The sequence below is a fragment of the Nycticebus coucang genome, chromosome 7 (assembly GCF_027406575.1).
Source record: "Nycticebus coucang isolate mNycCou1 chromosome 7, mNycCou1.pri, whole genome shotgun sequence".
NCBI classification, from domain to species: Eukaryota; Metazoa; Chordata; class Mammalia; order Primates; family Lorisidae; genus Nycticebus; species Nycticebus coucang.
The window spans coordinates 1,747,992-1,766,986 of NC_069786.1; the positions used below are offsets into that span (position 1 = coordinate 1,747,992).

At 35.9% G+C, this 18,995-nt stretch overlaps 1 pseudogene; it reads right to left on the reverse strand.

Moving 5' to 3' along the window:
- Positions 1 to 14,781: 14,781 nt before the first annotated feature.
- LOC128590692 (ubiquitin-conjugating enzyme E2 variant 2-like) lies at positions 14,782 to 15,216 on the reverse strand (annotated as a pseudogene).
- Between the last annotated feature and the right edge of the window lie 3,779 nt (positions 15,217 to 18,995).

Genomic DNA, 18,995 nt, shown 5'->3' on the forward strand with positions numbered 1-18,995 from the left:
ATTCATCATATTTCCACTGCTCCAGATCGTATGCTATATCCAGCTTACCAGCTCCTTGCTGTGTTCCCTGAACTACAACTCTGAGTCAGGTCTCTGTGCCTGATATGGCTCCATTCTCTCTCTTTCCCCAGTCATTCTGGGAGAGCTTAGCTTAATGATCCTTCTGGTCTGCCATTTGCTCCACAGCCTAATGCAGTCTTTTTTGAATTCAAGATACTTTTTGGGTATTTTTACTTGAAAGAGATTCATCCAGGTCATGTATGCTTGTGGAGTTATTCATAATTGACATTGGTGGTTACTGAAGACCCAAATTGCTCATTCAAAATTTTGAATGCTCCTGTTTCTGAAATGTTACTTATTGTTATTCTTGCTCCAGTTCTAGAAGTTCTTTGTAGCTAGGGACTTCTTTTAGTGTTCGAAATTAAAAAATGATCCATCTTTGGGTGGTGCCAATTTGGCTTCCTTTCTAAGCCATTTTGACATTCTATTTTCAGAAACTCTGTTTCTGTGGCATAGAGGTAGTTTTTGTTCTATCTTCTTAGTCCAAGGAGTGTCTTTACTTGGTGTGACTTTTTCTCTTGTGGTTAATTTATCAAGATTTTACATAACTGGGTGGCGCCTGTGGCTCAAGGAGTAGGGCGCTGGTCCCATATGCCGGAGGTGGCGGGTTCAAACCCAGCCCTGGCCAAAAAATAAATAAATAAATAAATAAATCTGAACCATAAAAAAAACATTTTACATAACTGTTTAAATATTAATAATCTTTCAGTATGACATGTTGTACTATATATCAAAAAATACTAAGTAATTATCAATAATAATACATTATTAAAGGACAATGTAGCTTAGCTCTTCCCTGATTCCTGTTGTTGTCATATTTGATGAATTGTGTATTAAAAATACAGCTACATAAACATGTCATAATTATTTCAATTATTTTGATTAGTTAGCTGAAAGAAAGGTGTGTATCACTTTAGAGTTAATTATTCCAGAGGCTAAAGAGAAGATAACTTAATAATATCTAAACTTTGTGAAATATGTCCCTTTAAATGCAGCAAAAGTCAGATGGGTTAAATCTCATTTTGATGAGATTTTTTAATGACTAAAAAAATTAGTCAAAATTGTATTAAAATGAGAATTTAATGACTAATTTTTTCATAAGTGGCATATTTACAATATTTTTTAAACTTTTCATGGGACGTTAAAGTTGATCATAAATAGTTTATGATCAATGGGTTTAGGTGGAGTGCAATGGGTTTACTGTATAAACTATGCATTTTTAAATGCTACTCTGTGTTTAATGACATGTTGGACAAACAGATCAAATCACATTGTAAGATCTAAAATGTCAAACTTCTTCGGCTTCATTGCATCTTCCTTTTTTTAAATTAAATATTATTTGATATAAATGAGACATTTATGGAAAACATATTCCTTTGTACTCAGTTTAAGAATTTTTGTTGTCAAGGCTTTGTGACAAGGAGATTTGAAGTGTGCAAAACCTCACATTTAATGAACTTCAGGAGACATCCAAATCATTGGTTCTCATAACAGTTTATTGAAATCAATGCATTTCCTCTGAAATAGCATGTCTGTATCTAGAGAACGGACAGATTAAATGTGACAGAAGTTCTTCCTTTCTATATTGGATGAATTAACAAATGAATGAAATTGTTTTGAACCCGAGAATATAGGTACCTCTGTCACCCTACTGGACGTGGTTGTGAAAAAGTGAGTACTAATAGATCCATCTTGTTTATTGCTAGGCGAGTGTGTGTGTGAGGGGTGTGTGTGCACATGTGTATTGGGCATGTGTCAATGGTAAACAAAATTAATATCTGCTCTCAAATAAAAATCAGCTCATTTTATCATTTTTCTTGCTGCTTAAAATGATTTATCATAACACATCATTATCAGAAATATTTGGGCCAGGCACAATGGCTCAGGCCTGTAATCCTAACACTCTGGGAAGCCAAGGCAGGAGGATCCCTTGAGCTTAGGAGTTCAAGACCAGCCTGAGCAAGAGTGAGACCTTCCTCATCTCTACTAAAAATTGAAAAATCAGCTGTGTATTGTGGCTAGCGCCTATAACCCTAGCTACTCAAGAGTCTAGGGCAGAGGAGAATCACTTGAATTCAGGGGTCTGAGGTTGCTGTGAACAGAATGAGATTGTCTCAAAAAAAATGTGAATATATAGGAAACAGAAAAGGAAAAGCACATGTGTAGAACACTTATCTCTTCTTCCCTTCATTAATTCATTCATATTGTAGCATTTCCCATGTGTTATGTCTTAGACAATGAAGAAAATAAAGTAAGTAAATTGTTCCTTGACCTTTATAAATTTACAACTTCCGACACATTCATTGAGGTTAATTGTGGCAGATGTTAGGATAATGGCCTATGAAGCATGGTCTGGAGCTTTCCAGGCAATTAGGGAGGGGTTGGGAGAGCTGTAAATCAAGGTCTTCATGTTTGAACAGAATCTTCTTAAGTCACTTGGCATTTATCAGGTGAACAAGCCACATAAATATGTTTCAGCTGAGAAATAACACAAGCAGAGGCTCCGGGGTCTGTAACCACACGGATGCTACAAATCTGTACAAACTTCCTCATGGCTTGAAAATTTGATGCAGATGTGTAAATCAGTTAGATGTTTCATTTGGCCACTTAAGATGCTTTCACCAAGAAAAAGTTTATTTTTCTGCTGAGACGGGGAATTTGGGAGAGTCAGTTCTGAGAACTGGTTTGGAGGTGGAAACGTCAAGGTTCATGGCTCCCAGAATTTCCTTGGCTTTCCCCACCAGCATGAGATGGCTGTTGCTCATTTTATTTTCTCTTAGCTCTGCCTTTTCCAAAGTAAGTTTTGAAGAAAAATTTAATCCACACCAGACAACCAAAGCTGTTCAATCTTCTAAGCCATTTGATCTTATTACAAAAAGTAATTATTCGAGTGGGTTATCACAGCTTGGCCCATGTAGCATGGGGTTTTGTGGAATCTGCCCCAAGTCCATGCTGATGGGAAGGCTGGGTCTGTAAGTGTGGCTGTCTGAACTTCGGGAGATGAGGCATGGAAAGTGTTTTGACAGAACCCAATGCCATTAAGGATTGCAAATTGTAGGAGCGATCTGGTCTGTACTCAATTACTGAGATAATTATTTGTGTTTACATGGGGGGAGGTAGTATTTACATTCCTCAGCACAATATAATTCTCAAATGTAGAAAGATTTGGAAAAGTCAGTACTTGCCTTTTATCAGTTGGTCTTCTAGTCAATAGAAAAAATATATATTTGGGATTGTTTCTTTATATGAAATTTTTATTTTAGGGAGGTGCCTGTCGCTCAAAGGAGTAGGGTGCTGGCCCCATATACTGGAGGTGGCAAGTTCAAACCTGGCTCTGGCCAAAAACTGCAAAAAAAAAAAAAAAAAGAAAAAATATATTTTAGAACAGTTTTACATTCATAGAAAGGTTACAAAGATGGTCCAGAGAGTTCCCATATACCCCCACCCACTTTTCCTGTTCCTAATGTCTTATAGGGAGGTGATACATTTGGTTCAAAGAATAATCCAATAATGACACATTGTTATTAACTAGGGTCCATGTTTTGTTGAGATTTCCTTAGTTTTTGCCTAATTCTATTCCAGGATTCCATCCCAAATACCACCTTCCATTTACATGTCTTGTGCCACCTTGGGGTGTCCTGAGGCTCCTCTTGCCTCTGGGAGTTTCTTAGTTCTTCATCGCTTTTGATGACTTTGAGGAATACCGATCTGGTATTTTGTGGAGTTCCCCCAATTGAGATTTGTCTGAAGTTTTCTCATAATTAGACTCAGATTATGGGTATTTGGAGCAAGATTACAGGGGTAAAATGCCTTTGTTATCTCATCATACCAAACTACTATAAACCCTCTGTCCCCACTTCTGTACTGCACTCCCGGAAAGAAGTTACTGCGTGGCGCACAAACCTTCATTAAGGCAGAGTCATGTCCTTCTCTTCGAGGGAAGAGTATCCTTAAAAATGTATTTGTAATCTTACTGCATCAGGAATTTATCTGTTCCAAATTATTGAGTAATTAATTAATTGGGTTGTTTATTTGTACAAGTTTTGACTTGCAGATACATACTTTACTCTTTGAGCTATGCTCCTGCCATTTTATTTATTTAGTTGTTCAACTTGTGCCACTTTTACTATTGGGTGTTCTTGCTGTCCGATCCTGCGTGCCTATGGCATTCTTCCATCCCCAGGTGTTTGTTGAGCAGATCCTCTTCTTGGGACTACGAGGCGCTTAAGACGGATTATAGGTATTTCCTCTGCCAGTCCTAGCACCAGCGAGTTCTCCAAGGAACACTGATTCTACTGAAGTTCTATGATGTTAGAAAACAAGAGCTAGATACTGAGTATGTTCGTTACAACCAGTGATGACGGGCCCACTGTGCTTACAGAAAAGGGAATATATTTTGAACAGAGTCTCACTATGTCACCCTGGGTAGAGTGTGGTGGCATCACAGCTCACAGCAACCTCAAACTCTTGGACTTAAGTGATTCTCTTGTCTCAGCTTCCCGAGTAGCTGGGACTACAGACAGGGCCTGCCACAACACCCTGCTAATTTTTGGTTGTAGTTGTCATTGTTGTTTGACAGACCTGGGCTGGGTTTGAACTTGCCAGCCCTGGTGTATGTGGCCAGCGTCCTAGCCACTGAACTATAGGCACAGAGCCTCTTTATAAATATTGCTACATGTAGCCATCTATATCTGTATGAAGCTAAAGGTTAAGTTTGTACTGATGTTGCCAAGTCTAATGCATTATAACATAGATGGTTTCAGCATCCTCTGCTGAATCTGTAAACTCACACTGTATAATTGAGAAAACTGAGCCCTTCCTCACCATGCATTTAATTGATTGCCACGAACATGTGTAGGAATATTGGAATTGTCAACTGTAGCCATGCGGGATACCATTTCAGACTATAAGGTGTCATTTGTGTACATGCAATTCTTTTCTTTTAGTGTAACAGACTTTCATCATTTCTAAAGTTAATGTAGGTCAGAACTTTCCCTCCCAACCCAGTAGTCAGATTGTTTCACACACTTGCAATATAATAAGATACCTTGTTACATTATGCTTTCTTTTCTAGGATCCCATACCATCTAATGATTTTTTTTTAATTTTGAATATATTAAGGTCAACTTTATGCCCTAAACAAATACATAATATCATTAGTCCCTCTATCCCTTACAGTTATTATGCAGAATAATTTCACTGCCTTAAAAAATCCTCTGTGGGGTGGTGCCTGTGGCTCAAAGGATTAGGGCACCCGTCCCATATGACGGAGATGGCTGGTTCAAACCCAGCCCCAGCTAAAAACTCCAAAAAAAAAATTCCTCTATGCTTCAGTGATTGAGACCTCCCACCTATTCCTAACATGTTTATCTCTCTGTAGCTTTGGCTTTTCCAGCATGTCATATAATTGGTATTATATAAACCTTACAGCAATATATAATTTTCAGAATGACTTGTTTCAATTAGATGTGCAATTGTAGACATGGCACGTGCCTTTTCATGGTTGGTAGCTCATTTTTTATTACTGAAGGAATCTGCAATTGATGAACATACAAGAGTTTGTCCATTGACCAGTTGAAGGACGTCTTGATTCTGTCTGGTTCCTAACAATTCTGAATAAAACTGCGGAAACTTCTGCATATAAGTTTTGTGTGTGCATACGTTCTCAACCTGGTGAATAAGACCCTAGGAGAATGAGTGCTGAACTGAACGGCGAGACTATGCTCAGCTTTTCAGGGAACTGCCAGACCACCTTCCTCAGTGGGTCTGCATTCTCACCAGCCACACTCCTGCTGCTCTGTGTCCTGGCCAGCAGGGGGCATCGTTCATTCTTGTGGGTTTTAGAAATTCTAATACATGTGTACAGAGATATGTCATTATTTTATTTTTTATTTTTTTACTAAATAATAACTTTGTACATTGATGCATTTATGGTGTTTATGCATTTATGGTTCGATATACAATGCGAAATGCTTACATTGAACTAAGTAACACATCCATCACAATTATATTCATTTCTTTATAGTTTTTTTTTTTTTTTATTGTTGGGGATTCATTGAGGGTACAATAAGCCAGGTTACACTGATTGCAATTGTTAGGCTAAGTCACTCTTGCAATCATGTCTTGCCCCCAGAAGGTGTGGCACACACCAAGGCCCCATTTGGGGGACCTCACCTAATGTCATTATTTTAATTTGCAGTTCCCTAATAAAAGATGGTATTGACCATGGTCTCATGGGGCTACGTGCCATCATGTGCCAACTATATGTCTTCTTTGGTGAGATGTCTGTTTAGATCTTTTGCACATTTTTAAAGGTTTTTTTTTTGTTGTTGTTGTTATCACATTTTAAGAGTTGCATATTTTAGATATAAGTTCTATATTAGATGGTGTTTTGTAAATATTTTCTCTTAGTCTGTGGTTGCTTTTCATTCTTTAAACACTACATTTTACAGAAAATGTTTTAATTTTCATTAAGTCTAACTTAATAACTTTTTCTTTCATGAATCATGATTTGGTATTGTATCTAAAAAGTCATCCCCAAATCCAAAGCCAACTAGATTATTCTCCTATGTTTTCCTGTAGATGTTTTATAGTTTTGTGTTTGAAATTTAGGCCTATGATATACATTGAGTTAATGTGTGTGAAAGTTTTATCTTGGTATTTTTTAAATGGATGTCCAATTATTATAGCACCATTTGTTGAAAAGGCTACTTTTTAAAAATTGAATTTTCTTTTTTTTTCTTTTTTTTTTTTTTTTTTAGTCAAGGAGAAATGATCTCAATTGATTTTCTTTGTCAAAGAGAAACGAAGACATTTGGGCCTATAAGTTCTTAATTTTGAAATATATCCTTTGTCCAAAGTTAGCGAAAGAGATTTTAGAGACTTGGTGTCATATTTTTTTCCTTAATATAGATTAGAATTTACCAATTAAATCACTGTGGGATAGCTCTATTATTATTATTATTTTCTGTAGGTATTCTATTCTTTCTATAATTATGATTATAATTATTATCTCATCAAAAAATGAAGGCTGGTTTAAATGATCTAATTTCCTTGAGTGAGTTTTGGGAGTTTGTGTATTCAAAGGAACTGGTTCATTTTACCCATATTATAAAGTTGTTCATATTTTTTCCCAGTAAAAGTAAGACTTTACTTTCACTTTTTTATTACACATCATATCCCCTATTCATTTCTAATATCAGTTATTTGTGTCTTCCATTTTTTCCTGATTGTTTTTGCTAAAAAATTATCATTTATATTGATGTTTGCAAAGGAGAACTTTGGGTTTTGTTGATTTTCTACTTTTTTCCATTTCATTTATTTCCTCTTCAATTTTTATTTATTTACTTATGTTTGCTTTAGGCTTCAGTTTATCCTATTTTTCTATTTTTCTAAGGTATAATTTTTATTGATTGATTATAAACTTAAGTGAGATGTCATAAGTTATGGCTCTGTAAAAGGAAAGATTTCTCTATTGTGAATGGTAGGGAGGATATTCTTACATGGGTGTTCGTATTCTTATCAGAAATTACAATATTTGTCTCACAAATGTTGATGTCCTTCTTCCTTGAGACTGTGTCATGTTTGGTTGGTCTATACTTATGAAAGATCTATCCTGTCTCAAGAAGAAATATTTTTAATGTTTTTAAAGATATATAGGTATCGTTCCACTGGGAATTTATTACAAGTATAGTATTCTGCTAGAATGTGTATGACTGAAGATTATAGTTTAATATAATTACTGAAGCTTATATTCATAAGTGTATAAAATAATGTGTATATTTCTCATACACTTATATCAACCTAAGAAGTTTACTAGAAGGGGATGAAAACATATGTACACAAAAAGACTTATATAACAATAATCATAGTAGCACTATTCATAAAAGTTCCAAACTGGAAATTACCCAAATATCTATCACCAAGAGAACTAGGTAAACAAACCATGGATAAATTGTATGGTGGTCCCCAGGCTTTTTGGCACCAGGCACCAGTTTCATGAAAGTCAATTTTTCTACAGACAAGGGAGAAGTCAAACACAAAATATGTGTATTCTATTATCCATTTATGAAAAACAAAAGAACGGTAAAACTAAGCTATAGTGAAAGAATTCACTGGTTCACCTGTGCAGTTAAATGAATGTGAATTACACATCAAAATAAATTAATATTGGCTGAACGATAAAATAGATGAATTAATGTCATGGAGTAAAATGTATCTATTCTCCTGCCTCAGCCTCCCAGAGTGCTAGGATTATAGGTGTGAGCCACTGCCCCCGGCCAGTAGACGTTTTTATTTGTGCTTCTCATCTTTCAGTTGACCCGATACCCATTCATTGGGAGCATTATTTGACCAAGTAACCTACATGCTGGTTCTGCTTAGAAGCCCACGGTGCCAGCGAGAGACAAGTGTGCATTAGAACCATGCAACTCACGTGACTTTCCCAAAGACAATTTCTGCTGATATTTTCAGGTATGTCTTTGGGTGTCTTTGGGAACCTCACGGGTTGGTAGAGGCAGAAGCCAGATGATGTGTGGAGTTATAGAGGGAGCTTATAGTATTATTGTCAATTCTTATATTTTTTCTATATCTACATAAACATCATAATAGACATTGGAAGTATATCAGGAAAATCTACAATGTATTAATACTCTCAAGATGTTTGTAATGCTGGTGTTTAAATGTAAAGTCAAACACTCACCCAAACTTATTTTTTCCATCTTCCTTTAGGTGGGCATTTCTACTCTCTAGTTTTAAAATAAGATTCACTTAATGCCGATTAAGTGACATTAATGTTGGGTTGTAATGGATACTCCTCCCCAATTCCACCTCTTCAACTATTTTGGAATCAAAGTTTTCATTCTCTATTATTACCTTGAATTTGACACATTCTAAAACTTAGAATGAGAAGTAATTAATTACCATTCATGAGATAATATTTCTTTCTTTAAAAAAATTTTTTTTTATTTTTAATTTTTTTTTGCTTTCAATTTCAGCTTGCTTGTTCATTCTTCTTCGTTTGAAGTTTTTTTTGTTTGTTTGTTTGTTTTTTCTTTCTTTCTTTCTTTTTTTACTGTTCTTCCTTTGGCAATTTTCTTTCCCTTTGCCTCCCCAGTAGCTGGGATTACAGACGCCCACCACAACATCCAGCTTTTTTTGATGTTAGTAGAGATGGGGTTTCACTCTGGCTCACTCCTGCTCATACTGGTCTTGAACCTCCAAGTTCAGGCAACCCACCTGCCTCGGCCTCCCACAGAGCTGGGACTACAGATGTGAGCCACCATGCCAGGCCGGAAATCAGATTTCTTTTGCAGTATTTTTTTGTCTTGAGTAATCACTTTGGAGGCTGGAGATACAAATGTTGGTTGTCTCACCATCTTGTACTTCAAATGATAAATGATAATATATTTTCATAACATTTTTACTGACAGATTTTAATGCTACCCCCAACACCTCTTTGCTATCTTTCTTTTCTTTTTTAAATTAATTTTTATTAAATCATAACTGTATACATTTATGGGGTACAATATGATGATTTGATATACAATGTGTAATGCTTAAATCAAACTAATTAATACAACCATCACTCCACTTACTTATTTTTGTGGTATAACATTTGTAATATACTCTAAGTTGTTTTGAAATGTACCCTTGCATTGTGTATATTAGGTGAGATCCCACCGTATACCCTCCCTCCACTTACCCTCCCCACATCCCCTCTTTCTTTCTGGACTATCTTTGCATTTTATCATTTGTATGAATGTGAAAGTGATTCTATATTGGTTTCATAATAGTATTGAATACATTGCATACTTTTTTCCCCATTCTTGAGATACTTTACTAAGAAGACTATGTTCCAGCTCTATCCAGGTAAACATAAAAGATGTAAAGTCTCCCTTCTTTTTATGGATGCATAGTATTCCATAGTAGATATATACCACAATTTGTTAATCCATTCATGGGTTGATAGGCATTTGGGCTGCTTCCACAGTTGGCTATTGCAAATTGGGCTGCAGTTAAGGATTCTGGTGGCAATGTCTTTGTTATAAAATGATTATTGTTCATCTGAGTAGATACCTGAGTAATGATATTGTGGGATTAAAGGGTAGCTCAACTTTTAGTTTCATACTTCTTTCCAAAAAGGCTGTATTAGTTTTTAGTCCCATTAGCAGTGTATAAGTTTTCCTTTCTCACCACATCTATGCCAACATCTGCAGTTTTGGGATTTTGTAATGTGGGCTAATCTTACTGGGGTTAGGTGATATCTCAACATGGTTTTGATTTGCATTTCTTGGATGATTAAAGATGAACATTTTTTCACGTGTTTGTGGGCCATGTGCTCATTATCTTCAGAGAAGTTTCTATTTAAGTATCTTGCCCACAAAGAAATGGGGTTGTTTATTTTTTTCTTATTGATTAGTTTGAGTTCTCTGTGGATACTTTGTTGGTATCATAACCGACAGTAATCTTCTCCCATTCTGAAGGTTGCCTGTTTGCTTTACTTGTAGTGCCCTTAGCTGTGCAGAAGCGTTTTAGCTTGATCAGATCCCAGTAATATATTTTTGGTGTTGCATCAATTGCCAGGGGGATCCTTGTCATGAAATATTTTCCCAGGCTAATATCTTCAAGCATTTTCTCTTCACTCTCTTCTAGTATTTTTATAGTTTCCTGTCTGAAGTTTAAATATTTTATCCAGTGAGAATCAATTTTTGTTGGTGGTGAAAGGTGAGTGTCCAATTTCAGTCTTCTACAGGTCACTAGCCAGTTCTCCCAGCATCATTTGTTAAATAGGGAATTTTTTCCTCAATGTATGTTTTTGTTATGCTTATCAAAGATCAAATGATGACATGGGGCTGGGTTCATCTCTTGGTTCTCTACTCTGTTCCATATATCTACGTCTCTATTTTTGTGCCAGTACCATGCTGTTTTGATCACTATAGATTTATAGTATAATTTGAGATCTGGTAATGTGATGCCTCCTGGTTTGTTTTTATTCCTAAGTAATGTATTGGCTATTCAAGGTTTTTTTTTTTTATTTTCTGATTCCATATAAAATAAAGTACTATTTTTTCAAGTTCTTTAAAGTATGACATTGGTAATTTGATAGGGATTGCATTAAATCTGTAGATTGCTTTGGGTAGTATGGACATTTTTAACAATCTTGATTCTTCCCAGGTATGAGCTTGGTATGTTTTCCATTTGTTAACATCTTCAGCTATTTCTCTTCTCAGGCTTTCGTAGTTCTCATTATAGAGATGTTACACTTCCTTTGCTAGATAAATTCTCAGGGATTTCATGTTCTTTGGCACTATCGTAAAAGGAATAGAGCCCTTGACTATATTTTCAACTTGACTATTTTTGGCATATATAAAAGGTACTGATTTGTAATTATTGATTTTTTTTTATCCTGAGACACCGCTATATTCTTTGATCAGGTTTTCCAGGTATAAAATCCTGTCATCCATGAAGAGTAAGAGTTCAACCTCCTTTGACCCCATTTTAATACCTTTGATTCCCTTCTCTTGCCTGATTGTGATGGCTAGGATTTCCTTTACTATGTTGAATAGTAGTGGTGACAATAGGCATCCTTGTGTAGAATCATGTAGTCTTTGCTTTTCATTTTATTTATGTGGTGTATTATATTTATAGATTTTCATATGTTTAAACAAATTTGTGACCCTGGCATAAAACCAACTTGATGGTGGTGTATAATTTTTTTTTTGATGTATCATTGAATTCTGTTTGCTAGAATCTTACTGAATATTTTTGCATTGATATTCATAATGATATTGATCTATAGTTTTCTCCCTTTGTTGGGTTCTTTCCTGGTTTGAGGATAAGGTGATATTTACTTCATAGAATGTATTGGGGAGGAGTCCTTATTTTTCTATGTTTTGGAACAGGTTGTGTAATATAGGTACTAGTTCTTCTTTGAGGGTTTGATAGAATTCTGATGCGAAGCCATCTGGTTCTTTACTTTTATTTTTTGGGAGATTTTGTATGGTGGACATTATTTCAGTGCTTGATATAGAAATCTATTCAAAATTTCTAATTCTTTCCTCTGTCTACGAAGGTGGCATACTTCCAGGTGTTGGTCCATTTCCTCCATATGATCAAATTTCTGATAAAAGAATTTTTGTAGTTACATTGAAGTTTTTTTTTTTTTTAATTTCTCTGGTATCTGTTGTTATTCCTCCTTTGTTTATCATTGATGTTATTAGAGATTTTACTTTTCTGTTTCTGGTTAGGCTAGCCAAAGGTTTATCAATTTTATTAATATTTTCAAAGAAGCAACATTTTGTTTCATTGATCTTCTGAATGATTCTAAAAGCAAGGGTTGCTATTTTATTTGCAGGTACAATAGGTTTTAAACCAACAAAGAAAATGCAAGGATGGTCACTTCATTTTTGTCAAGGGAAACACTCAATATGAAGAGATTTTGATCATTAACATTTACGTGCACTACCTAAATGCTCCTCAATTTATAAAGAAAACCCTAACAGATATGAACAATGTGATATCTTTCTGAACTATAGTAGCTGGAGATTTTAAACACCACTTCGTCAGTTCTGGATAGATCTTCCAAGAAGAAAGTCAATAAAGAAATAATAGACTTAAATCTGACACTCTAACAAGTGGACTTAACAGACCTCTACAGAACATTTTATCCTAATAAAACTGAATACACATTCTTCTCATCAGCCCATGGATCATCTTCCAAATTTGATCATATCTTATAACACAAGTCTAATCTCTACAAATTTAAAAGAATGGAAATTATTCTTTGTATCTTTTCAGAACATCATGGGATAAAGTTGAACTCAAGAGCAACATAAATATTCATACTCAAACAAAGTCATAGAAACTAAATAACCTTATGCTGAATGATAACTTGGTAAACGATGTGATTAAGAAGGCAATCATCAAATTTTTGAACCAAATTAATAATGAAGAAACAAATTATCACAACCTGTGTAATACTGCAAAGGCAGTCCTAAAAGGGAAGTTTATAGCATTTGAAGCCTTCACCAAGAAAACAGAAAGAGAGGAAGCCGACAACCTAATGGGTTATCTCAAGCAACTGGAAAAGGATGAACAATCCAACCCCAAGTCCAACAGAAGAAAATAAATAACTAGAATTACAGCAGAACTAAATTAAATTGAAAACCAAACAATCATTTGCTGTTTTTTCTAGTGTACCATCTATTACAACTGCACCCAAGAGGCTGTGTGGTGAGAATGTTTGCTTTTTTGTATAACATTCCATTTGGTGGTGTGTTAATGAAATGTGGGAAGGTCAATTTGAAAGAGAAATATTTTACTTTTTAAAGTTTAGAGTCTATTGAACAATATTGAGACAAAATATCAGAAATATTATCTGAAAAGTGTTGATCACAGTTATTTTTAAAAATTTTCTTTATTTCTAAATTCCAAAAAATTGAATGGGATTGATGAGAATTATGGAATAAAAAATGTCAATCCACCCATATAGTTTTATGATGGAGGATTTAATTGTGCAATATCTGTTAATTTCTTGCTTTAAAACAAAAGTATTTGTAGTAATACATTTTGCTTCCTATTGAAATAAACCAGATGTTAAAAATCAAAGCCAAACCTGCTTTACATATAATGGTAAGGGTCTGATTGAAACTAAAATAAATAAAGCATTTTGCTTTTAACAAATAATGAGATACCTGTAGGTCTAACATCAATCATTGGAAACCACATTTTTCGCTTCTTTATAGCCTAAGTAGTTTTTATTATCTGTTTGTATTTCTGCTGATGTAGCAAGTTGAAGCTACTAAGTACTCACTATGGTTCAGGGAGAGATGTTGATGATTTTATTATAGGGCTCCTTTTCCTATTCATAACAGAGGCCCTTCTGAATTATGCCTTGCCTGAACTAAATTAGATACTTAAAATTCTCTAAAAAGACCTTTTATGGAGTTGGAGGGCATTGTTACATGTCACAGGAATCAAATGATCCAATTTATTTTTCTTCTACATTCTACATTTTATTTACATTTTAAGATTAATTTTAATTTCAAAGTCACATATCTATTTCCTTTTTGTTGATTTCACTTAAACTTAAATGCATAGTTTGTTAACCAAAGGCTTTAAAAAATATTTACCATGTCTGTTACATTTAACACATAGGAACACCTTTTCACAGAAACTCATCAACCAACATTTTATTATAAATACAGGTATCAAAACAATTCGGAACATAATTTTGATGCTACTATTAGTCAGCACCCACACTGCTTCAAAAATTAACACAATTTGTGACACTATTCCTAGTACCTGCTACTTTAAGCAATTTCTTCTGCAGCAAGATGGATAAAGCATGCCATTTCTGTTTTTCCTTTTTGGTATTTTTGCTTTTCAGAAACACACTTCTGATGGTTTCACTACATCTGACACTGCTCTTCCCCTTTTCATCATGTAAACCTGAAGTCTATTTTGAGTATATTCCAGGTTTATGTTTAAATGACAGTGCCTTAACAAGAGAAAAAAAAAATATGCTGCATTTTTCTTCCAGTTACCTGAAAATATACTGGGTGTACACTTATTAAATATATTTTTATAAATGTCCAGGTCATGTTTACCAGGTGGAATTCCTTTACTTAATGTGTGGGCATTTTGCATTGTGGTATTTAATCAAGACATTAGCATGAATAAAACATTGTTGATTTAAGACAAGTTTGAGATCTGCTAAAATTAATTGTTGTATGTTTGTCCTTCTGGTGGCTGTGGAAGCTTCACATTTTCTTTGGACATTATTAGACGTCTTAGGTCTTGAAGTACAACTTTAATGCTCTATGAATTTTGCCGTTTTTCTAACACTGGTGTGCCACATGATTCACCATCCGCTGGAATTATTTATTCAATTTATGCTAATGTTTGTGACAAATCTAACTTATGGAGGAGCTTTTGAGTATTTAAGTCCACTTTCTACTTTCACACTATATGTTCTGTTTTCATATTTTGTCCTTGGACACCCAATAATCATGCCTGTCCACCTTGAAAGTGTCGTACCTTCATCATCTGCAAGGCACCAGCTAACATACCCTTGCCTGCTCCTTTCTGTCCTTCTTCAAATTCTTCCAACAAGTGAAAATTACTAGCAACTTTGAATCCTGTGAAGGCTGCCATCTTATCCTGCAGCCCTATGCCAAAATGAGCTAATTTAAATAAAAAATTCTGGCCACAGCCAGTAAGTACCAGGATGTGCTGCCCACAGAGTCAGGTAAGAGAGAGGCAACCTCCAGAATATGTTGAAAACAACCTATAAGGACTGCACCTGCAGAAACAAGAGAGCAAGAGCAGAGTCTGCAAGGGGAAGAAAAACATTGCAAGGTGTCTGGGCGCCTGTGGCTCAAGCAGCTAAGGCGCCAGGCTCATACACCTAAGCTGGAAGGTTCGAATCCAGCCCCGGCCCGCCAAACAACAATGACGGCTGGAAGCAAAAAATAGTCGGGCATTGTGACGGGTGCCTGTAGTCCCAGCTACTTGGTAGGCAGAGGCAGGAGAATTGCTGGAGCCCAGGAGATAGAGGTTGCTGTGAGCTGTGATGCCATAGCACTCTACCCAGGGTGACAGTTTGAGGATCTGTCTCAAAGCAAACAAACAAACAAAACATTGCAAGGTTATATCACCCAGGGTAATTTCTGATGTAACTCAGAAAGTATCACAATAATTTAGTTCATGTTTTATGAAATTACATGGTTTAGAATTTTTATATCTCAATGAAACATTAGAAGTGCATCCTATTTAAAAAGATAAAATACATTATGCAGGTTAATAAAGTGCTTTAAACAGTACTTACAAAACACCACGTGTAAAGTGAAAGGGCCTTTGCTAAATACAAAGGGATTATGTACACGTAATCATTTCAAAGTTACCTTTGTGGTTACGGTGCCAGCCACAAACACTGAAGTTGGCCTTGGACACCCAAGACAGAGGCAACCTCCAGAATATGTTGAAAACAACCTATAAGGACTGCACCTGAAGAAACAAGAGAGCAAGAGCAGAGTCTGCAAGGGGAAGAAAAACATTGCAAGGTGTCTGGGCGCCTGTGGCTCAAGCGGCTAAGGCGCCAGACTCATACACCTAAGCTGGAAGGTTCGAATCCAGCCCTGGCCCGCCAAACAACAATGACGGCTGGAAGCAAAAAATAGTCGGGCGTTGTAGCGGGTGCCTATAGTCCCAGCTACTTGGTAGGCAGAGGCAGGAGAATTGCTGGACCCCAGGAGATAGCCCAGGCCAGCTACCCAACAATGACAACTGCAACAGAAAATAGCCAGGTGATGTAGCGGGCGCCTATAGTCCCAGCTGCTTCGGAGGCTGAGGCCAGAGAATCACTTGAGCCCAAGAGTTGGAGGTTGCTGTGAGCTATGATGCTATAGCATGCTACACAGGGTGACATGGTGAGATTCTGTTTCCAAAAAAAAAAAAAAGTTGCCTCCAAAAGTACTTTTCTACCATCACCAAACAATATACAAGTCATGTGTAATCTCAGAATCCCCCAAAGGCAGATAGTTATTATTTTTTTTAAATCAGCATTCTGAATGCTTAATTTGTGCTAAGAGTGGTGGTAGGAATTTTACAGGTAAAATCTCACTAATCCTCGTGAACATTCTGCAAAGTAGCTCTTATAATTCATTTTTCACAGATGAGACAAAATGAATTCTAGAAGAGTTAATAAGTAATTGGACAAATATAAATAGTTTGGAAATGGAAGATTTATGCGTTCACACACATATCCCTGCCTTTAGAATCTAAATTTCTTAGCGCTTGGCTAAAATAGCTGCTGAGTTTGTAGTAGATTTACTATGCTATTCTCTGAGAAAATTAGAACAAGCAAAAGCAAAATCCCAGGGGCCGGGTTTTTATTTCAGTATCGTGCAGAGTTAAATACACATACACACACATGTACTTTTTGAGATAAACAAATTTAAGCAAACAACTCATCTAATAAGAGAAGATATTGAAAAAAACAGTTTCACTCGGAACAGGGTGAGTCTAAAGCCTAAAAGGAAATGAGTGTATTATGATTCTTAGTTGCTAAACACCATGACTCATGCTGGCTGGGTTAAGTGGAAGAGAGATATATTAGAAGATATTAAGACTCTGGGAAGGGTAGCAGAGGTTCAGAGGCCGCCTAGACAGAGGAAGGCCGTGTATGCCCGTGAGGGCCTGAGTACTCACCTGCACCTGTGCCTCTGTTCCTGGGCACAATTGTGGCCAAATCCGGCTTTGGGAAGTGGAATCCACCGCAGCTGTCACTGCTGTCAGAGAAGCACTGGCAGGCAGCTACCATTCTACCTTCTGTCTCCATGAGTTTGACTCCTTGAGAAACCTTTCTTGGGGACCCTGGTTCAAGTCCTAACAGTTTATGTAAAGGTTTTTTGCCATTGAACATAACATCATCAGAGAAAAATGATGGCTCTTTAGAGCTTTCTTGCTAGCACTCTGGTTAAAATGTCAATGAATCAAAATTTGCAAGTTAAAAGTGTCAGCCAATATGCAGAATTTAGTTTCTGTGTTTTAATGCAATGAAGCACATGTTTGCAGGGCAGCTTCTACGTGAGTGCACTTCAGTGGGTGCTGTGGGGCCACAGTCGTGGATGGTCTTTCTTTAAGTGGCTCGCCAGGTGATCATGAAAATAGTCATGCAAAAACTAATGTCAGGGTGAGGTGGGAGTGTCACACTAGAGACAGGACTGAATTGAAAGGACAGAGGACGCCATTTACAAGGATATGGGGAAGATGCCATAGAAGAATTGCAACTTGGTAGGCCTGGAGATTTTTTTAAATTAGTTGACAAGGGTGATTTCAAAATTTGAGCTCTTTGATTTTTTTTCCTAAGAGAACCAAATTGTATTTTGTGATTTTTCATTTACAAGTAACGTGACGCCAATGACAAATGTTCTCTTAATGAATCATATGTGAGTTCACAAGATATGTTCACATTTTTTGGCAAAAATAAATCAAATGTCCAAGCTTGACCATGTAGAAGGGCTGCATCAATACCCCTGTAGAGGGGCGTTAGATATGAGATATGCATAATAAGCTATGGCTAGCTACTTGTTGGATGGTCGTTCATAGAAATAAGACTAATTAAGACAAATAGCCTTTTGCATGTGAGAAAAAATTTATTATATGTATAAGACTAAGAAAATTGTTGCAAAAATAAAGTATTTAATATATATATTCTTTGAGCAGAAAATTCACATAACAATCATCTGGTGAATCAACCCTTGTGGATTCCATATGCCGATTTTAAAGCTCAGTGTCTAGAAGAGGGTGAAAGTTCAAAAATATGATGATTGCAAGAAGGACTTTACCTAACAATTACAATCAGTGTAACCTGGCTTATTGTACCCTCAATGAATCCCCAAAAATAAAATAAATAAATAAATAAATAAATAAATAAATAACTTGCAAATTGTGCCTTCTTTTTCTGTTTGCAAATTATTTTAAATAATGTTAGTGCCAACTTCAGTTAGAAAGTTCATTAGCTCTTTCATGCCTAGAAAAAGTCATAAAATCAGGTACTCAACTGATGGCTTTGATGGGACAGCAGAGGTGGGGGCATTGCATTTTGTTGATTTTATTGGGGGAATGGTTTTCTGTTTATTTGAACTTAAAATCATCTAAGAAAGTAGTTCAAAATCAGCGTGGACTACTTTCCAGCTCTGTCTCACTGGGATACAGGAAAGATGTGCATTGCAAAAGATGCATTCATAGAAAATTAGAAGTTGAATGACTAGACCTCTAGACCAAATGAGTAAATATGTTCTTTTATTAACTCTAAAGACATTGTTTTTGAGACACACACCATACATCAATGTTCTCTGAAGATAAATCATCATGTATCTCGAGGCCATCAGAAAATAGTCACATAGTAGTTCATTGGTATTAAAGCTGAA